General features: G+C 38.1%; 1 protein-coding gene and 1 pseudogene across 1 annotated transcript in view; both read left to right on the top strand.

Annotated features, from left to right (window-relative positions):
* The window catches only part of PRIM2 (DNA primase subunit 2), an 804,531-nt gene that overhangs the window by 490,549 nt on the left and 290,555 nt on the right, over window positions 1-23,427 (top strand). Inside the window, exon 15 of the transcript XR_005217813.1 lies at window positions 2,354-2,449. The gene's annotated coding sequence lies outside the window, so the exon portion shown is untranslated. The remainder of the gene's footprint in view (window positions 1-2,353; window positions 2,450-23,427) is intronic.
* On the top strand, window positions 21,327-21,881 carry LOC119539221 (annotated as a pseudogene).

Raw genomic sequence — 23,427 nt, 5'->3', positions numbered from 1 at the left:
CAGACCTGAATTAGAATCTTTTCCTTGTTAAGTATCAGCTGTGTGGCCTTGGACAAACTGTTTCTTCATATTTAAAAAAGGTATAGTAATCACCACAATGTTCCTAGAATGTGGGAATTCATGAAACAATGACCCAACGCAGTGCCCAACATGTAGGATGTGCTAAGTGGTATCTATTAGGAAAAATGCAAATTGAAGTTTACTGATGATAGTTATAAATGAGGCAGAAGAGTCAAGAATGGCTTTAAGCCAGTGGTTCTCAGCCAGAAGTGATTTTACCTCCCAGAGACCATTTGGCAATATCTGGATGTATTTTTGACTGTCACACCTGGGGGAAGGGGGCATTGTTACTGGCATCTAGAGGGTAGAGGTCAGAGATGCTGCTAAACATCCTACAATGCACAGGACAGCTCTCACAACAAAGAACTATCCTGCCCAGGTTGAAAAATCCTGCTTTAGGGTTTCTGTCATACACTGTGGAGTTGATGGGAGAACATTATGCTGATAGAGAACCTAGGTAGAGAAGCAAGTGGAAGGGGAAGGTGATGAAATTGACTTGAACATATAGAATTTGTGACACCTGTGGGACAGAGTTGGCTATTCATGCCCTTGTTTTTAATGACTACACCCGTTCTTCATCACTACATCTATTGCCTTTTTATAGAGATGCTGATGAGATGGAATGGGGCAGGATAGCACAATGAAGTTGAAGGGTAGGTATATCTGAGAGAGAGAAAGAGAAGGAGTTGGGAGCAAGGGCACATGTTTGTATTACACAGAAGACAATTGGTATGAGGAATTTCAAAGGTGCGTTGCTCCGGTTGATGACTTTGTTCCTCATGTGACATTGGCAGGAGGTTTGTTGATGTGGAGGGAAATTAAGGAAGAGCTGGAGGAAATGTGGGGCTGTTGTTCCTCATCCTGAACACTGGAGTCATCCTGGATGATGGCTGGACCAGGGGACAAGGAGACAGTAACCCTGGTGCTGTCTGTCTCTCTCCCCACACCAGGCAGTCTATTTTCCAACTGCCCTAAAGGGAGGAATACTTGCTAAGCTAATTGGCCAGAGCCCAATGACACACATTTTGCCATGTTTTACTAAAGGAGTCACAAACCTATGCTACTTCCTTCTTTCTACCTCCATGGAGTAAATAGACCTAAGCAGGTCTTTTTCTTCAATTCTATGTGGCTGGCTGGGCAAGTCCGTTATCCTCCTGGACTTAGGTTCACTCTAACACATCTTCATTCTACTTGGTCCCTCCTCCTAGTTTTTATCCCAGATTTGCCCACTGGAATTTACACAGTTCTTGGGACACCTGCCTTATCCCATTTGATTCTTAAAACGGCCTCACCTGTGAGGACATTTGGGCGCTTCACATTTCCGCATACATTCTAAATAGCTTTAGGTGTTTTCCATTTGAAGTTCCATTGCTGAATCATCAGCCTCTGACCACATTGCATTTTGGTTCTCAGAAAAAAAATCCTCTCATTACTGCCCCATCATGCCTGTCTTCTGCAAGTTCACAGCAGGAAGAATTATTTTTTTTCGGCTATGTTTATATTTTCTTCAGTGGGTCAATGTATTAGTTAGGGTTCCCTAGGGAAACAGAATCAAAAAGAGATATCTATATATATAAAATTTTATAAAAGTGTCTCATGCAACTCATGCATGAGTCCAAATTATATAGGGCAGGCAGCAAACTGGCAACTTCGATGAATGCCTCAGGAAATACTTTGCTGGTCAGCTGAAAAAGTGAAGGTCCTCTATCTGCCTAGCTTAAAAGTCTTCAACTGATTGGATTAAATCCAGATGATTAAATTCTCTCATTGTGGAAGACATGCCCTTCGTTGATGTAATCAGTCACAGCTGCAGCCAATTGGTTTATTAACCAGCCACAAATGTCCTTGCAGTAACAGGCCAGTGTTTGCTTGACCAGACACCTGGACACTATCACCGGCCAAGTTGACACATGAACCTAACCATCACAGTCAACTTCCTGCTTTTCTTCTTTGGTATAGTCCAACTGGATTAGTTCCTAGGCCTCTGATACTAATCTCCATACCATCTTTGTTGAAAATTTAAGAAGTTTTCAAGTTTTTAAATTTAAGTCCCAAAATTGACCTCTCTAGACTTGATATCCCATTGGAGCTCCATTCATAAGCTAGTAGTTATCAAACATTTACTATATGCCACATGCTGAGTATTCTACATGTAACATCTCTGTTAATCCTAATTACAAAATGCCTAGCTTGTCGTTTGATTCCCATCAAAAATGGCTTTGTTTTTGAGTTACCATGTTATGTGTGTCTGTCCAACAACTGGTAGCCCTGAAAAAATTTCTCTCATCTGCAGCCTTGATTCTCATCTAATGTTTGCTGATCTTGTTGTACACCAACCCAATTCTAAATCAGAGGAAACAAGAGAAGAGAAAGATGAAGGAGTAGAGAGGTAGGAAATATTTTATGCTTCTATAAATAAGTCTCAGCTAAATGCCTTATTTTAATTTCTTTACAAATACAGGTATTCAGGTAACTGTGCAAATAATTCTTTCTCACCCTTCTCCCCTCCACCAAGTTTCTCTTAATAATGAAAACAAGGGACAGGCTTTAAGTATTTCATTCAAGGCTAAAGTTCTATTAAATTTCTAAAATGTATTCTTTGCTTTCCATTTACAGAATCACAGCAATGAATAGTTATAAATGGTAGACAATGAAATAAATGGCAGGGGTTCAGTGGATTGCAAAGCTGGAAAAAATTCATTAACTTCTTTATATCCAGTGAAAAGCCATGTTTTTGTTCACTGGAGAATTTAAGAGGAAAAAAAAAAACTTTTAGGGAAAGTCTATTGATTTTTGCTCAATAATGCAAGAGAAATGAGAATAGATGGCCATGTACATGTTCCTCCAGCAATTATGAAGGGAGAAAAATATCACACCAGCACAATGTTGAAACATATCCAGTAGCTATTATTGATCTATAAATGCAAATCCAAATAAAAACTCTTAGAAAATGTAATACTCCCTGACAACTTTTTCCACATGTAGTAAACAAGCAAGCAAGCAAGCAAGCAAGCAAACAAATAACATTTCGCTTAGCTTAGAAAGCTTTGTTTGAAAGCTTCTGGCCATGTTATAGTAGAACATGCTTTTTACCCAAATTTCCAGACGGATTGTTGCTTTTAAAAAACTAAAAATATATTGTATGCTTAGTCAGGTTTATACAGAAATATGTACAATATACTTACAGGGCCAAATTTTTACTCTGACAAAAGTCTAAAAGGCAATCACTGAAGGCTTTGTCATTGTTCTATGAAATTGACTTTTATGAAATATGTTATTTGGAGAATGCAAGCTTTTCAATTTTGGAAGTTATGTTGTACAAAAAAGAGAAAATTGTAATATGGTATGCCCACCTAAAAATGTACAGTCTGGACTGATTTAGAAGGTCAGTGGAGAAGGTGAACAAACATAGCTCTTACATACTGTATCAGTTTGATATAAAGAGAGACTAAATGTTTTGCCCACTTACTTTGCTGTCAATTTAGTTTATTTAGTCGTTAGTGTTAAAAAAAAAAAAAAGAAAAGAAAAGGAACACCCAGGCAATTCTATGCAAGCAACAAGTTAATCCAAGTATTCAACCAGCTCTGAATTTTTTAGTAAGCTTTCTGGTTAAAATAATCAATTTGATTGCACAGTATAGACAGAAATTAAATAAGCTATTCAAATTTATGTAATGAGAACACTAGGTTAAATGTGCCAGTTTTATTTATTTTCTTTACTCAAATATCCCCCATTAATAGTGTTAACTGTTAAAATATGATTAACGCTTCTGTTGTGTCGGGCACTTAATAATTGATCTGTTTCAGATCTATTAGTCAGTTTTCCTCATCCAAACTCTCTTGTTTGGAATTTAGACCTTTTATTATCTAATTAGACAAATAAGTGAATTTTTCCTTTTCCTTAGAAATGGTTGGTTAAAGTCAGTTAGCTGAGACATTTAACCCAATAACTGCCACAACCTTGGAAAACTCTGAACGTAGAAAAAGTGATTATGATTGTCTATCCAGAAAAACTTCCTGAACTCTATTATTAGTTCTGCTAATCAGTCAGGAGCTTTTCATGAATTTTTCTATGTAGGTAGCCTTATTGCTTGCTCATTTCCTTTGGGTACACAACCAGAAGTAGAATTGCTAAGTTCATCTGGGTATACAAATGTTTGATTGTAGAGGTACTGCCAAACAGTTTTCCAAAGTAGTTGCATTGATTTATACTCCAACTAGCAATCCAAGAGAGTTCCATTAGCTCCTCATCCTAGCCAACATTTTGTGGTTTCAGTCTTTTAAATTTTAGGCATTCTGGTGTGTGTTTTCTCTGTGGTTTTCATTTGCATTTCTCTGATTTTTACTGATGACATTTGAGTACCATTTCATATGTTTATTGACTATGTTGATATTACTTTCTGTGAAGTGTCTGTTAAAGTATTTTGACAGTTTTAAATTGACTTTCTTAAAAAAAATAATTGATTTATAGGGTACAAATGTAACTGTAGGATACAAATCCTTTGTTTGATGGGTGTTTTCTCCTAGCCTGCAGTTACTTTTTCACCTTGTTAATGGTGTTTTTTGATGAACAGATGTTCTTTATTTGAACAAAGTTCAATTTATCATTTTTTTCTTTTATAGTTAGTACTTATTTAAAAAATCCTTCATCTCAAAGTCATGAAGATATTTTCCTATGTTCCTTCTAGAGGCTTGATTGTTTTGACTTTCACATTTAGGACTGTAATTATTTCAAATTAATTTTTGTGTATAATTATAATATTCATAGATATACAATTGCTCCAGTACCATTTATTGAAAAGCTTACCTTTTTTTTTTCCCCTGAATTACATTGGTGCCTTTGTCATAAATCAGGTGATTGTGTCTGTGTTACCGAATTTGATATGCTGTATTTTAATATCTGACTTTATATTTTTCTGCCATCCATAATGTCTTCTTTGAGCTATGTTTTAAAATTTCCAAGCATTTTCTTTTTTGTAATTCTTTTAATTTTTATTTTAAATATCCGAGGCTTTGTTGTTAGGTACATATAAGTTCAGAAACATTATATCTTCTTGGTGAATTAATTCTTTCCTTCACTTTAGAAAGTTCACTTGGTATCTGACATTTTTCAAGGGACTAGGGATATAGTAGTGAACAATAGGAAAACCTACCTGCTTACATGGAGCCCACATTCTACTGAAGAAAGACAATAAACAATACAAGTAAATGTACATATAGACATATACATATATGTTTATGTGTACATATGTATATGAATATATTTATGTTAGATGATGATAAGTGTACTATGGAGAAAAATTAATGGAAAAGGTGATGGTGTTTTGGAAGGAGGATTCTTGCAATTTTAAATAGTGAAGGCCTCACTTGGAAGATGACATTTCAGCAAAGACTTGCAGCAGGTAAGAGTGTTAGCAATGATGATATCTAGGGGAAGAACATTCTAGGCAGAGGAAACAGCATGTGAAAATGCCCCAAAGTGCCATGATCTGGCAAGAGCAAGGAGGCCAGTGTGATTGCAGTGGAGTGAGTGTGAGAGAAAGGAATGGGAGACAAGTTATAGAAGTAATGGGACAGACAGATAGATTGTGTCTTGAGAGCCCTCTTAATGCCTTTGTTTATTTTGAGTGAGATGGGAAGCCATAGGAAGGTTTTGAGCAGAGGAGTGGCATGATATAACTTCTCTTTTAACAGGATCACTGTGGCAGCTGTGTTGAGGATAGATAAAGGGGAGAAGGCAGAAGCAGGAGACCCACTAGGAGGCTATTGTGCTTATACAGGAGAACAGTAATGGCTTGAACCAAGATGATAGAGGTAGCCACAGTAAGAAGTGTTTTGACTCTGGAAATTTCCTCTGAAGATAGAGCCAAAGGAATTCGCTGATGGTTTGGATTTGTAGTGTGAAAGAATGAAATATCAAGGATGATTTCAGGTTTTTGGCCAAAGCCTCTTTTTTCATTATGTTGTGTCCCTTTTAATCTCTAATAATTTGTTTTTGCCTTATAATCTCTTATAAATTATATTAAAGCTGCTAAATTTTGCCTTTTTATTTTTGACATTTCTGTGTCTTTTTTAATCAACTGATAGCTGAATTTCTTTTATTTTTTAAAATCCAGTCTCAGATCTTCTACCTTTTACTAGGTTAGTCTGTTTACATTTACATTTATTAGTGATTAATGATATTTTTGTGTTTACTTTTATCACCTTATTTAGTGCCTTCTGACTACCATGCTTTTCCTTTGCTTCTTTTTTTCCCCCTACCTTTTACTGTGTTGATTACTTTTCCTTACTCCATTATTTCCTCTTTAGTGTTTTGGAAGTTACATATTTTATATATATTCTTTTAGTCATTACCCTTTTAAATTTGTAACATACCCTATTTGGCTTAACAGTCCAAAGTGAACAGTACTTCTCTACTCTGCCCCCAAAAATAAGAGGACAGAAAACCCTTGGACTCCAATTCTCCCTTCCATCTTATTGATCATTGTTTTAAGTATTTTATTTTATTTTAAACCTTCCATAATGGAATTTTCCACATATTCACAAAGGTATAGCAAAAGGAATTAAAAAAAAAAAGCAACTCCATGTGCTCTTCATTCAGCTTCAATAATTGTCAGTATATTCCTGTCTGTTTCATCTGTTTTCCCCAACTGCTTTCACTTGCCATTGGATCATTTAAAGTTAACACCAGGCATTGTATCTTTTATGTGTAAATAATTCTACATATTTTCTAAGAAGAAGACAAACAGATCAGTATTTTAGTTCTCTCTTGTTCATATTCCCTCACATTTGTCATTGTTGTTATTGTTGGTTTACACAGGCAATACCTGTTTATTGCATTTACTATTTTATTGCCCATCTTTGCATTTTGCACCTCATTCATTCATTCATTCTGGCTTAATTTCTCTTCTTTTTAAGCTATGTTTTTTAGTAGTTCTCTTGGCAAAAGTGAATGGTCTTTGTCTAAAATTTTTTTGGGGGTTCCCTGTTGAATAATATTTATCTGGGAATAAAATACTTGACTGACAGTTATTTTCCATAGCATTTTGAAGTTATTTCCTCATTTCCTACCAACCTTTACTATTGCTTTTGTGAAATCAGCTATCAATCTAGTTGTCTTTTTTCATGTTTTACCAAGTCATTGCTATGTATGTAGCTGTAGATTTTTATTGTTTATCTTGGGCTTCTTGAAGCAGAGAATTTATGGATTTAGTCAATTCTAAAATATTCTCAACTATTATCTCTTTAAGTATTGCCCCTCCCACAGTCTTTTTTTTTAATCTTCATTTTATTGAGATTTATTCACATACCACACAGTCATACAAAACAAATCGTACTTTCGATTGTTCACAGTACCATTACATAGTTGTACATTCATCACCTAAATCAATCCCTGACACCTTCATTAGCACACACACAAAAATAACAAGAATAATAATTAGAGTGAAAAAGAGCAATTGAAGTAAAAAAGAACACTGGGTACCTTTGTCTGTTTGTTTCCTTCCCCTATTTTTCTACTCATCCATCCATAAACTAGACAAAGTGGAGTGTGGTCCTTATGGCTTTCCCAATCCCATTGTCACCCCTCATAAGCTACATTTTTATACAACTGTCTTCGAGATTCATGGGTTCTGGGTTGTAGTTTGATAGTTTCAGGTATCCACCACCAGCTACCCCAATTCTTTAGAACCTAAAAAGGGTTGTCTAAAGTGTGCGTAAGAGTGCCCACCAGAGTGACCTCTCGGCTCCTTTTGGAATCTCTCTGCTACTGAAGCTTATTTCATTTCCTTTCACATCCCCCTTTTGGTCAAGAAGATGTTCTCCGCCTCCCACAGTCTTTTAATTCTCTCCTTCTGGAAGCTCCTTTTTAAAAAACATTGGACTTAGTTGGTTCTCCATGGTTTTTAACTTGTCTGTTTATAAGTCTGTCTCTTTGCTGCAGTGATTTGCTCAGATTTCACTCTCAACTCTCTAATTTTCTTTTTGACTGTAGATTTCATTTCCAGACACTTACAGATTATCTATTTGTTTCCATTGTATCTTTCTTTTTGGGTTGAGGTGGTTAATCTTTCCTCTTCTTACTTTAAACATGCTCTTTTTACATTCTTTTTCAGATTCTCTTTCAGTTACTTCATGTTCTTGCAGCTCTAACCCTCCTGTTTGTGTCAGTTGACTCTTTCCCATGGTGATTTATTTGTCCCCAAATTACTGTGACTCACTCTTAGGGGAGATTTATTTGTTGCTTTTGTGTTTTGGTGGAAATATCACCATCAGCCCCCTCCATTTAACCTGGGATGGGGAAGAATTCCTCTGGAGCAGTTTTTCACTTCCTTCTGCCATATGCTCCAGGGGTATCCCTGATCTGGGACCAATTTTTATGTTAATTTCTACATTTTTATGTAATCCCTAGACCACAAAAATAGGGGAACTTAAGATTTCAAATCTGTGACTTGACAACCTGGGGTTTTAATTTATTAGAGAATACATATCTTTCCTTTTTTCTTTTCCTTGAGTCCAGGGACAGATATATTTCCCTGTTGTCTTACTGTGCAGATTTTGAAACAAATAAATACCTAGAAATCCTAGACTGTCATGATATACTACAAAAGAAATTTATATTTAAATGTGGAAAGCATAGAAATACACAAAGATGAAAACAAAAATTACCTATTACCTACCACCAGGCTGTGACTTTAATATTTTAATATTTTCTTGAAGTTCTATTTTTGCATACATATACATCTTTTAAAAAAGGTTAGACCACACAATACATTTTATTTTATAACCATATTTCACTTAAGAATGATATGTTAGAGGAACCTAAGATGGCGACTAGGTGAGACAAAGAAAAAAACACCTCCATGGTAAACACTAGATAAAAAACCAGAAGGGACCCAGAACACCACTTCCAAAGTAGCGTCAGCTGGACACGTTCTGCTAAAGCCACAGGGAACGTGCTTTTGGTGAAACCAGGAGTCTGCATTGTGAAATGAGTGAGTGAGTAGGCTGAATCCCTTGGCCACGCTGCATTGGGGGGAAATGGTGGGCTGGACTTAAAAAAAAATATATATATATATACATATATATATATAAAAGAAGCCTGGGAACAGCTGAAGATAAGACGAGAGTGGTCTGGACTAACACCTCGGTGTCTGGGGTGAAGGATACCCCTTCCCACAGCCACTGCTGATTGTCTCGGGTCCAGGGAAACAAAGGGGGGACGCGCGGCTTGCAGTGGTCTCCCCAGCAGGCGGGGCTGCTCCTGCCCAGGGCGAGCACACGGGGTAGAGCCCAGCCGAGAAACCCAGCCGCGCGACCGTCACCCCGGCAGGCGGGGCTGCTCCTGCCTGGGCGGAGCACAAGGCATAGGGCCCAGCCGAGAAACCCAGCCTCACAGCTATCGCCCAGCAGGCGGGGCTGCTCCTGCCTGGCTGAACACACAGCACAAAGCCCAGCCGAGAAACCCACCCTGATAGGGAGTCTTTCCCGTAGCATCACTCACACAACACAATATCAGCCGTGGACAGTGGCCTTGAATACACCCACAGCTGATTGTCCTGGAGCTGGGAGAGCGGAGCTGTGCGGAAAGGGGGAAGTTAACGCGTCCCATTCAACCATCTTTGAAGTGGGCTGGGAACGCCCCTACACAGCCCAGTGGCCCAGGGCTTCCCTGGAGGCCGGCGCTCACTTGTGACATGGCATGGCCCACCCCCCCCAACAGAGATCCTGGAAAAACACAGCAGGGAGGGGGGAACTGCTCAGAAATCCCAGGGAACCTACGCCAATACCAAGGACTTTTGTGTCAGCGGCAGAGAACAGCCTTAAATCTCCGGGAACACCTGGGAGATTTGATTGTTAAACCTGCCCTTCCTGCCTAACCACTCAGGCACATGCCCCTCATTGGGGGCAGACAGCACCAACAACACACCCAAATTAAGTTCACCAATTGGACCCCAAAAGAATCAGATCCCCACATACCACAAAGTTGGGGAGAACTGACTTGAGGGGAATAAATGACTCATGGATGCCATCTGCTGGTTAGTTAGAGAAAGTGTATGTCACCAAGCTGCAATTCTAACAAATTAAAGACTCACAGATGCCATCTGCTGGTTTGTAAGAGAAAGTGTACATCACCAAACTGTCTCTCTGAAAAATTAGATCGATATCCCCCCGCCCTTTTTTTTGATACAACTTGAAAGAACTCTATCAAGCAAAACAAATGCCAAGAGGCCAAAAACAACAGAAAATCTTAACGCATATGATAAAACCAGACGATATGGAGAATCCAGCTCCACATATGATAAAACCAGACGATATGGAGAATCCAGCTCCAAACACACAAATCAAGATTTCGGAAGAAACGTTATACCTCGCAAAATTAATTAAAGAACTACAGTCAAAGAACGAAAACATGGCAAAGGGTTTAAAGGACATCAAGAAGATCATGGCCCAGGATATAAGTGCCATAAAGAAGACCCTAGAAGAGCATAAAGAAGACATTGCAAGAGTAAATAAAAAAATAGAAGATCTTATGGAAATAAAAGAAACTGTTGGCCAAATTAAAAAGACTCTGGATATTCACAATACAAGACTAGAGGAAGCTGAACAACATCTCAGTGTCCTAGAAATCCACAGAACAGAAAATGAAAGAACAAAAGAAAGAATGGAGAAAAAAATAGAAAAAATCACAATGGATCTCAGAGATATGATAGATAAAATAAAACGTCCGAACTTAAGACTCATTGGGGTCCCAGAAGGGGAAGAGAAGGATAAAGGTCTACAAAGAGTATTCAGAGAAATTGTTGGGGAAAACTTCCCCAACCTTATACACAATATAAACACACAAAACATAAATGCCCAGCGAACTCCAAATAGACTAAATCCAGATAAACGCACCCCAAGGCATATTCTGATCAGAATCTCAAATACTGAAGAGAAGGAGCAAGTTCTGAAAGCAGCAAGAGAAAAGCAATTCACCACATACAAAGGAAACAATATAAGACTAAGTAGTGACTACTCAGTGGCCACTATGGAGGCGAGAAGGCAGTGGCATGACATATTTAAAATTCTGAGAGAGAAAAATTTCCAGCCAAGAATACTTTATCCAGCAAAACTCTCCTTCAAATTTGAGGGAGAGCTTAAATTTTTCACAGACAGACAAATGCTGAGAGACTTTGCCAACAAAAGACCTGCCCTACTTCAGATTCTAAAGGAAGCCCTACCAACAGAGAGACAAAGAAAGGAGAAAGAGATATAGAGAATTTTAACAGAAATATGTAGTACCTTACATCCCAGATCACCAGGGCACTCATTTTTCTCTAGTGATCACAGATCTTTCTCCAGAAGGGACTATAAACTGGGACATAAAACAAGCCTCAAGAAATTAAAAAAAAAAAAAAAAAACTGAATATACTCAAAGGACATTCTCGGACCACAATGGAATACAAATAGAAGTCAATAATTTTTGAACTAAAACTCCATTATTTACTTCCTACATGATAAAAAATACACAAACTCTAAGGACAAACCAGTGGTTTTGAACTCAATGTGAAACATGTAATTTTAGACAACTATATAAAGGTGGGGGAATGAAGGAGTATAGGAACATAGCTTATGTGCCCTATTGAAGTGAAGGTGGTATCAAAGAAAAACAAGATTGATAGGGATTTAAGAGCTTAATTTTAAGCCCCACAGTAAACACAAAGAAATTATCAGAGAATATAACCATAGAGATGAAAAGTAGAGTCTGGGTTAAGAGAAATGGGGGAAGGGGCAATGGGGAGTTAAGAAAGGAGTGTAGGGTTGCTGTTTGAGGTGAAGGGAAATTTCTAGTAATGGATAGTGGGAAAGAGCATAACATCATTCTAAATGTGATTAATCCCACTAATGGAAGTCTAGGGAGGGGGTGGAATGGGAAGATTTAGGCTGTATGTATGTTTCCACAATTGAAAAAAGAAAGAAAGAAAAAAAAAGACAGTCTAACTAGATGACAATTGAATGCTAAGGATGAACTTGGATGGGATTGGAGGGTGGAGGACAGGTAGCTCGAAGGGACACGGTTGAGACATAAGGAAAAGGAAATATAGAATGTAAGCATTGTATCATTGTTGAATCTCTTATACTTAGCTGTGCTTAATGGAATTACATAAAAGAATGTTCTTGTTCATGGGAAGTACATACGTGAATTATAGTGTATGCTCAAGGATGTGTGCAACTAACTCTCATATGTTCAGAAGACAGAGAAATAGATGATAGATGATAGATAGGGAGGGAGGGAGGGAGGGAAAGAAATAGTGATGTGACAGCATGTTAAAGTTGGTGGATTGAGCTATCGGGGGAGGGGGGTCAGGGTATGATGGAATTCTGTGTATGGGGCTAGTATTGTTTTTGCAACTATTCATGTAAGTTTGAATTTATCTCAAAATAAAATAAAAAAAAAAGAATGATATATTATTTAAAAAATCTTCACATACTGCTAAATATTTCTTGGATAGCAGATTCTCAACTGGGAGTAATTTTTCCCCTCCCAGCAGATAATCGGCAGTGTTTGGAGACAGTTTTGATTGTCCTGGTTGTCTGGGGAGTGCTGCTGCATCTAGTGAGTAGAGGTGTGGCTGCTGCTAAACATCCTGCAATGCACAGGCCAGCCCCACAGCAAAGGATTGTCTGCCCCAAAATGTCAGTAGTGCCAAGGTTGAGAAACTCTGTTCTACAACATCATTTTAATGGGTACTAATAAAATTGCTTTTCTAATGCCCTTTATTCTGGTCATGGTAATCCTCAATGATTAAAAACTTGTGTAGCCCCTTTTGTCTGTATTACTTCTTAAGCATAACACATGCTGTCTTGGACTATTGATATTCTCTTTATGTTTATGTCCAACTAGTCTGTGAGCTCTTTAAGGAGCTGCATCTCTGTTATCTGTTTTCTTGGTGACCTATAGGCCCTCTATTCCTGTACTACCAGAACAGTAGTACTGGTGTATGAAAATGAAAGATCCCCCTTTGTAGAGCAGCAGTGAAGTATGTTGGAACCTGCTTGGACCTGTCATCAAATCCATACCCTGTTCCTCAGCAGCTTTGTGACCTGGACTTTGTTTTCCTAGCCTCAATTTCAATGTCTATAAAATGGGTATAATAACACTTGCAGGGTTTTTGTAAGAATTTGAGATCATGTGGGCAAAGTGCCTGGCAAGAATAGATAATCAAGAATTGTTATTATAGTGATAGAAGAGATGTTTTTTTTTTTGTGTGTGGGGGCACCCATATGTGAAATATCTTGACTAAAATTTAGCTCCTAGTAAAAGGGAGGCATTATTGAGTCAGATTTTAGGGTGGAAAATAATTCCTTTGGAGTGGGTTATGATCTTTGGGGAGTTGCAGTCCTTCTTCAGTCAACTAGGACACCATTTGGTGTGCTGAAGCAGTAATTGTCTGGTAGCCAGATAGCAGTGCTAAACAAATGTTAAATAGCATGTCAAGGATTTTAAATTGTCAAGAAAGATATCTTCATGATAAAATCGTTTGGCAGAGCTGGCCTTGGGCAATCTTGTGAAATAGGCATGGTTCGTCTTTGGTTCTGACCATCCATACCACTCGGTGCCAAGTTCTACAGTCAACTCTAAGGCAGCTGTGCTGCACCTTATTCCTGGAGAATGCTATTCCTCCTCAGCTCTCACAGTGGAAACACCACCTTATAAGTATCCCCTCTGCCTTGAGGCGAACAGAGGCCCCTGGGGCAGGTGCATTTTAATAGGAGTCTTATAAAGACCAAAAAGGCTTTAGAATCCAAAGAAATGGATCTTTAGAGGAAATTGCAGACAGTGGAAGACATTGTAAGGGGTAGGGGAAACTTTTCCAGCACCTCTAAAATCATAGTTACAGAAACCGCTGCTTTCTCCTAAGGTGGATCAGGCTTTAATTTATTCAGCATCTCTCATGTCTGAGATACTGGGCTGGTCACTTTTGCATACATTAGTACCTCAGCAAATCCTCATATTTATCTTCTGACATAGACAATCTCATTTACAGATGAGATAATCTCATTTATGGAAGGAGTTTTTATGTGCTGCATCACAGGAGTTGTGAACGAACGCATTTTCATACCGTTCATAGGAGAAGAGTCTCCAGATGTTTCCCTACTGATCCTGAAAAACACCAGTGTCACTTCTGAGGTGGATTTTTGTGGTCAGCTAGGAACTTAGGACTCTGTACCTCTGTGTTCAAGGACCCAGGGGATTCTGCTCCGATAAGATCCGGGAAGAATCCATTATTGTCCATTTAATGTATTTCCTGTCATCTGTTGCTAACTATTGTTGGTCAAGTTCTGAAAAATATAGGTTGTAAAAATACATGTCTATGTGCATGCATATTTGTGTGTGTGTGTGGGGGGGCATGCATGTGAATGTGTAATGAATTTTTGAGTTGGACTGAATTTTCAAAATCCTGGCCCTGAGCATGATTCTCTTAACCTGTCCTGAGTAGTTTTAGAAATGGTTAGCATGGCCTGTGGATATACATCATCTGTCCTATCTTATTTTTCCATCATATCTCTGAAGTTGGTATCCTTCCACCTCTTTCTCTTCCACTTGATAAAGTTCATTAGTGTTTGCCAGACTTCACTGGATATAATTTGAAGAACTTATAGATTGATATTGTAGGACTCATTTGAAGCTTGTCACCTACTGCCTAGTTATGCTAGACAGAAAGAGCAAGAAATTTAGAGTCATAGAATAGAGTCTAGTTTAGCATCATATTGACGATGTGAACTTCTCAAATTCTATCTTAAACTGAGGACAATAATATCTACCAGTATTGTGGGGAATTGGTAGGAATATATTTGAAGCATTGCAGTCAGTGCCTGGAATATAATTGGAGTTTGATAAAAGAACTATTTCTGTTGTTTTTTTTTTAATCTTGTAATTAACTGTTACACGTTGAAGGCATTGAACATAGTGTCTTGTAAATAGTGCTCCAGATACGAAAATTAAGTATTTTATCCATTTGCTGTACACTGCATATATCCATTTATAGCCTATAGTAGAGAGCTGTGGATAATGGTCCACCACCATGACGGTCCACCAAGAAAGGCTGCTGCTTCCAGAACTTATCCACAATGTAATGGCAGAAAAAGTTTCCCGAATAAAACATTTTTTTTTTTTGGCACGCAATATTTGTGAGAAGAAAACACAAACGGGACTGAGACTGTAGAGCTGTAACCCATAACAATTTTTGAAATTGCCTATATAACTGCTTGTTGGGCTGTACATTGAGAATTGACACCTTTCTGAATGTATGTCATATTTTTCAATAATGCAAATGGCTGAAGTTCAATAATGCAAATGGAACTACGACCAATGACATTCTCTGAAATTTGCTCTCTAACAAGTTGTGAAATTGTACTATGAAAGTTATCACTGTTATGTATATACGTTAAAGTTCATAATAAAAAAAAAAGAAAACACTTGTGTTGGGCTTCACAAATTGGTATTACTTTGATGTCTTGAAAATTGGAACCATTTCATGGAAATTGCATGTAATAGCTTCCTTAGTTTCTCTTAAGAATGTTTTGGAAGTTTTGGTTAACATTTCTTAAGTTGGATAAAAGATGACCTATAGAGGTGAAATGCATTGTTCTTCTCTCCTGGCTTGGGATGGGATATTTCCACATATTAAGTGAAACAGGATATTGACTGATGCAGTCTGTTCAAAAACAGGTCAAGGTTTTCTGACATTGCTCTGAGAGAAAGAAGAATCAGACTCTTGAAAAAAAAAAATTGAGATGTCAATCTTTTCTCTTTTACATGGAAAAAATACAGCAAGTTTCTGTTTATTATCTCAGGATCTGAAGTCTCACAGACAATGCAGGAGAAAGCTCTGCTTTAGATGCTTCTAATGTCCCCAGCACTTTCAAAAGAAACATAGAATTCTGAACTCAGATCTTGACTGGTTGGTGAATAGGATGACATGCATTCTTGATTTTCACAGGGTCAGTTTTATAGCTCAGTGCCTACAGGGCAGAATACAAAATAGGACCATAATATACCAGAACAGCTGTTCTGAAACTATCATTCTAAATGTTCCAGGAAAAACTCTGTTTAGGATGGAATTAAGGCCTTCGGCAATGCTTACAAATAATGGTGACTCAAATAGCACCAAAGGGAATTTGTCTCACCATGATGTCTGGTAGACAGCAAGACCCAGTGAATTTTTAGATGTGCAGTACTGGGTCATAAAGTACTTTGGAAACACAAAATGGCAGCCTGGATCTCTTGCTACATTGTAGGTTCTTTTAGGGCAGGAGGCATGTAATGTTCACCTGAGAACTCTTCATGTGGTTGGCATGCAATAGCCATCTGTTGATTGGGTGAGTGAAGGACTCTGTTGACTGTACTGACAAGGGACAGACTTCAGGCCACATTAATAAACTGTAAAAATATGTCCAGATCTGATTGATATCTATGCATCTTGATTCTCTGGGTGAGGCAGGGCAGGCCCATAGTACACTGTGTGGCAGGAGATGTCACTGCACCATTACTCACATCCCTTTTAACTGAATGAGTTCCTAAAAGAATGCCTATGTGATGGTTTAAAGCTGCACATACTCCAGAAAATGACATTCTGGAAGTTAATCCATTCCTGTGGGTATGGACCCATTGCAAGTAGGATCTTTTGGTGAGTAGGATCTTAAAGTTAAAATGTGACCCACCTCATTTAGGGTGGGTCTTAATTCTCTTTCTGTAGTACTTTATAAGAATGAAATTCAGACAGAGAGAAAAAGCCATGGAAGCAGAAGGCTGAAAGCAACAAAACCCAGAAGAAAAGGACAGACCAGCAGATGCTGCCATGTGCCTTGCCACGTGACAGAGGAGTCCAGGATCACTGGCAGCTGAGCTTCAGGAAGCAGGTATTGTCTTGATGATGCTTTGATATTTGGACATTTTCATGGCTTCAGAACTGTAAGCTTAGTAAGATAATAAATTCCTACTATTAAAAGCCAACCCATTTTATGGTATCTGCTTTTAGCAGCCTAGCAAACTAGAACAGCCTAAATGTGACTTTTTGCAGGGAACCAGTGAGTATATTCTATAAATTCATAAAGTTTCACAATGCTTTGATCTTCATACTTCTTGACTATAATTTCCCTGAGAATGGCATTTATGTCTTGCACTGTTACATTGAGACACCATGTTGTACATGGTTAATTGTCTCTGGGCCAGACTACCTGGATTAGTGTTCTGGCTCTGCTAATTACTATGTGATCTGCATAATCTCACAGTGCTTCAGTGACCTCATCCAAAAAATAGAGTTGGGGGTTATTGTGAAGATGAAATAAAGCTAATGTACATAAAACATCAAAAACAGTACTTGGAATATAGTAAATTCTCTGTAAAATTTAGCCACTTGACAGAACCTTGTTCCTATAGTTTGTAATAGAATGGGAAAACAAAGACATATTTAATGAGTATCTAGTCATTGTCTGGTGCTTTACATAACTTATTTATCATGAAGCACAGTTTTGTATGAAGTAGATCCATTTTGCCTCCTATCCAATGAGATCTAGTAACTGTAGGGCTAAATGAATGTTCTTTTGAAGTACATGTATTAGTTTCCTAAGGCTGCTGTAACAAGTGACCACAAACTAGGTGGCGTAAAACAGTAGAAATTCATTCTCTCACATTTCTGAAGGCCAGAAGTCCAAAATAAATACCACTGGGCCAAAATCAAGTTGTTGGCAGGGCCTTTCTCACTTCAGTGGCTTCAAGGAAGTAACTGTTCCTTGCCTCTTCCAGTTTCTGGTGGCTGCTGGGATTCCTGAGCTGGTGGCCACATCAGTCCTCTGCCCCTGTGGTCATATTGCCTTCTCCTCTTCTACGTAATCTCCCGTTGCTTCCTTCTTTTAAGAACACGTGTGATTGCATTTAGAGCCCACCCAAATAATCGAAGATAATCCCTCCATCTCAAGATCCTTAATTTAATCAGACTCATAAAGATCCTTTTTTGCCATATAAGATAACATTCACAGATTCCAGGGATTAGGACATGAATAACTTTTTGGGGGAAGACATTATTCAGTCTGCCACAGAACCCTATAAGGACTTCTCAGTGCATGAACTTTAAGGACCCATAGAAAGACTCAGTGCACTTAATAAACCATCCTCAGGGTGGATATTAACCTAAATGATGGTGAAACAGCATTGAGTATCTCTAAATGTAAGTTAGTCTTTGTATTCCTTTTCATTATTTTTCTAATATTTCCTTAAGTTTTAACTGATTATTTTATCTTCAATATTATTTAAACATCAAATTAGATTAATTCTGGTACTCTATTATTTTATACTCCCAACAATTCTGTGATATTGGTGTACATGGCATCTTTATATTATAAATGAGAAAACTGACATTTAGAGAAAGGAAACAACTTGCCCAAGATCAAAACTTCAAGCAGAGCCATGATACCAGTCAAGATCTTTTGACTCATGTTAACAAATTTCCTCCTTAGAAAGAGCTTGGGTTTAAAAAAAACAAACAAACACATCCTTGCCAGTCTGTAGAAAATGCTTTAAGAGTAAATCAGCTGTTATATTTTGGAAAGTATAAATATTGCTCTGTGTAGAGAAAAAGTAAATGATAAGGAAGGAGCATATTTGGTATTTTTTTTCTTTTTTTCTTTTTTTGCTCTAATTTTTAGAAGATGTAGATTTGCTATAGCATGACTCCTGGGAGCTATCTCTATAAAAATCAGGCTAATGTTGGGTTTTTCAGCTGCCTATGTACAATATAGACTTTCAAACACTGGCAAATCTTGCGTAGCAAGGTTGAAAGACTGGCGTGAAGTGTTGGCAATTACAGAAGGATGGATGTCAAGAGGTTGTTGACAAGAGGAAATGGTGCACCATCAGGTAAGTAGAAATTGATGGCCTGGCTGAGAATAGGGCCTGGGTTATCATTATCTTAGCAACATTTTATTTGTTTTATTCAGCTCTTTTCCTATTGGCTTGTAATATTTGCATATCTGAGAACTAACACTGTCATAATTGGAATAGATTATTCCCAAAGTGGTTTTTAAAAAAATTCTTCTTAGTTACAAAAGTGAACTCCAACTATGAAAATCCCTTATAGATGACACTTCAGTGATTTCTCCGTCCCCCAACAAAAATAGAGATTAAGTAATGACTTCTTTCTTATACATGGATTTTTTTTTATTGTAAAGTGGAATGAAAACAGACAAATCTAATGGAATTGCAGTAAAGATCAACATAAACATATTGTGAGGTTCAGCCCATTACCATTATGTGAGGGAAATGGAATTTTCTGTAGCTATTTTAGAGAAATAACATCAGATTGGAAAAGAACAATAAAATGAGGCAAAAACAGGAAAATAATTGTCCCAGATGTTCCCTGGGTATTCCTATATCATGCATTGACTGGTAAGGGACTTTCTGTTTTAAAATCTATCTATGGACCAAGAGAGAACTAAAACAGAACCTTGAGATCTCTGGTGGAAAGGGGTTCTGTAAATGCAAGGCATAAATGTTCATTAGATCTTATAAGTGCTTCTTAAGACAAAGAAATCTCTATCTGTTGAATAGTTCCTCACAGGAATATCATATATATATATTAGGTGTCAGTAAATATGGCTCCTAGAATGGTTAAGCAAAGTGCATTATTCACAAAAATGAGGCAGATGTTATTTGCATAGATGCTATAGTTTTTTTGTTTAAACCATGTCCAAATTTAGTTTTGCCTCAATTTTTTTTGAAATAACCCCCATGGCAAGATTAACATCTGAGAATAGTGGCCCAGAGCTTAAGGTATGATACTATCAACCTACAGTGGAAAATTCAAAGTTTCACTAAATGACTGAAGTTAGAGAGGGGTGTTTTTTTTTTTTCTTTTTTAAAATCTCAGTGTGTTAGATGATTGGTCTGTAATAGTGAATCAATCAGTGTTTGCTGCATAAAACCCATCCCAAATCTCAGTAGCTTAAAACAACCATCATTTATCCCAAAATGCAAAACTCCATTTTGCTTTGAGCATCAATTGCATGGAGATGAGCGGTGCCACCCACAGTAATACATGGTGCATCATGGTATTTCCCACACTGCCTTGGCCCCTGGAGGAAGCCTAGGATGCAGTGTACGGTGGCTGCCACTCCTTAGCATACTTTGCAACTTCTTTTTCCCCTGTTCACTGTGACTGGGAAAGGGAAATGCTTGTTGGTTTTGCTGTGTTGCAAAGGGAGGCAGTGTCTGGCAGGGGAAAGAGCTTGGGCTACTCTATCAGAGAATCATGGGCTAAAATTCCAGTTCTGAGACATATTACCTATGTCCTTGGATAAGATTATTACTTATGAGTCTCATTTTCCTAAATGCCAACTGAGAATAATATCTTTCTCCCAAAATCCTTGTGAAAAGAAAATTATCTCCTGAGTGATATGTCCAGCATGGCATCTTGTCCAGAGTAGATAATAAATGTGAGTGCTCTTCTCCTCTGAGAGCCTAGAGAGCTGAGAAGTAAGTAGAATGAGAGACATCAACCTCTGTGAGACAACCATTCACACTTACACAAGTACGTTGTATGGCACTTAACTCTGGTACCACTGTTTTACTTTTGATGTGCCTCTGTTTTGGTTTGCTAAAGCGGCCAGAATGCAGTATACCAGAAATGGATTGGCTTTTATAAAGAGGGTTTATTAGGTTACAAATTTAAGTTCTGGGGCCATAAAAGTGTCCAAAGTAAGGCATCAACAAGCGGATAGCTTCACTGAAGAAAGGCCGATGGCATCTGGAACACTTCTGTCATCTGGGAAGGCACATGGCCGGCATCTGCTGGTCCTTTGCTCCTGGGTTGCATTGCTTTCACTTCTGATTCCAGTGGCTTTCTCTTTAAGCATCTGTGGGGGTTCTCACTTAGCTTCTCCAGGGCAAACTCTGGGCTTCATCTCTTAGCTTAGCATCTCCAAATGTCTTTCTGTCTGCATCTCCAAGTGTCTGGGTCTGTGTCAGCTCTGAGCCTTCTTCTCTCTCTCCCTGAGCTCTCTTAAGGACTCCAGTTAACTAATTAAGACCCACCTAGACTGGGTGGGTCACATCTCCATGGAAATAATCTAATCAAAAGGCCCTACCCACAATTGGGTGAGTCACATCTCCATGGCAACAACCTAATCAAAAGATCCTACCCACAACAGGTCTGCCCCAACAAGAGTGGATTAAAAGAACATAGTCTCTTTCCTCTTCTGGTAGCAGCCCGAGGTGATCTCTGAAAATGGTTTGCTATTCACTTGACCCTGAAAACCCCACAAAATCATGCAAATCAAGAGGTTCAAATCTTCGTGTTCACTTTAAGAACACCTGACAAACTGCTCAGGCTATTAAGTGTATGCATATTCGAAAAGCCACCAAGTATCTGAAAGCTGTCATTTTACAGAAGCAGTGTGTGCCATTCCATCGTTACATTGGTGGTGTTGGTAGGTGTGCCCAGGCCAAACAGTGGGGCTGGACGCAGGGTCAATGGCCTAAAAAGAGTGCTGAATTTTTGTTGCACATGCTTAAAAATGCAGAAAGTAATGCTGAACTTAAGGGTTTAGATGTGGATTCTCTGGTCATTGAGCACATCCAGGTGAACAAAGCCCCCAAGATGCACTGCCGTACTTACAGAGCTCATGGTCTAATTAACCCATACATTAGTTCCCCCCGCCACATTGAGATGATCCTTACTGAGAAAGAACAAATTGTTCCTAAACCAGAAAAGGAGGTTGCACAGAAGGGAAAGATATCCCAGAAGAAACTGAAGAAACAAAAACTTATGGCTTGGGAATAAATTCATCATAAATTAAATGCAAATTAAAGTTAAAAAAAAAAAAGAAAAGAACAGAACATAGTCTTTTATTGGATACATACAGATTCAAACAGCACAGCCTGTCTTCTCACTTAAATGGAAAGAATTTTGGAGGAAATTGTCTTATGAATGTTGTATATCTTACACAGCACTGAGCAAAGTCCTACCCTCTTGAGACAGTGTCAGGAGAGGGAGAGAACTTGCATTTGAAATTAAGCTATCAACAAGCTAGTCTTTGACCTGCAACTCTTTAAACTTGAGTTGGCAGTTTCCTTTTCTGGGTCTTTCCCCCATCTCTAAAATAAGGAGATTGGATGCCAGTCCTTAGAACTGTGGCTCGCACAGAGTGGATACTCAAAGAAAATTTTCTTGGGAGAATAAATACTCTTTAAGATTCCATCGGGCTTTACAATTTATAATAAAGTTTGACTTGAGTCAGAGAAATAAGGGGCTGAATTCTTTTAACCAATTAAACATTAGTTCCAACAGGTAGTCATCAGATTTAATTTCCCTCCTTCCCAGTAAAATAATGATTTGAAAACAAAATGAAAACCTGGGGAAAACATTTACCATGTGAAAAGATACGTGTAAGTATGTTTTCCATTTGAAGTAACTTGTGATTTCTATTTAACTATGAAAACAAAACCTATTCAGGCAGACATTTTTCTAAGATTTGGCACATTTAGCCTTCCCTGTTGAGTTACAGCTTTTATACGGTAATTCAATTGACCGGTTGGATGTTGAGTAACTTTCATAGGTTCTCTATTGACTTTCAATGACAAAAATTCCTCTATTGACCAAAAATGCAGTTACTACTAAAATGCAGGAATGTTCTTTGTAGATTTTTTCCCAAACAAAATTGTCTGTAAACCTAGTTGTTTGCTAAAAAAACTTGAAAGAAATATATCTAAACATCTTCGTCTATTGAAGTAGCAGGAGGGATGGTTGAAACCAGGCCATTGTTGTGCTTTCTTACGGAATTCCTAGCAGATAATTTAGGGAGCTTTAGGCAGTGTTGTTTTTATTGTGCCCCTGGCACCAACTTACCCAGGGAAATATTTCTTTCATTATTCTTAAGAAACTCTGAAGACTTTTAAGAGATAAGGAAAGATGGAGAGTCGACTCTTCTTTTTGGTCTCACTGTCCTAAGAAAACTGTCTAGCAATTTCTTCCAGACCCACAGGATATTGTTAGTTGCCCTAAGCTGGATGTCTTAATCATTGTTGCTTGGTGATTAGGGTCTGGAATCTGGAACCAGAGCTACCTGTATTTAAATCCCAGCTCTACCAATAAACAGCTCTTAGATCTTGGGCAGCTTGTTTCCCCATTTTGTGGCTCAATTTGCTCATCTGTTAAATGGAAATTAGTTACTTCCGTTGTGAAGATTAAATGAGTTACTATTTGTAAAGGATTTGCAACAATGCCTGGCACGTAGTGAGCATCCTGTACATATTTGCTGTCATTACTACCTCGATAGCATCTTTCCTGGTTTATTGCTGCATTCTTGTTGGCTGTTTGAATCCAGATA

The sequence above is a fragment of the Choloepus didactylus genome, chromosome 7 (genome assembly GCF_015220235.1).
Source record: "Choloepus didactylus isolate mChoDid1 chromosome 7, mChoDid1.pri, whole genome shotgun sequence".
Taxonomy (NCBI): Eukaryota; Metazoa; Chordata; class Mammalia; order Pilosa; family Megalonychidae; genus Choloepus; species Choloepus didactylus.
Note: the sequence above shows the minus strand (reverse complement) of the source record. Positions and strands in the feature narration are given on the sequence as shown.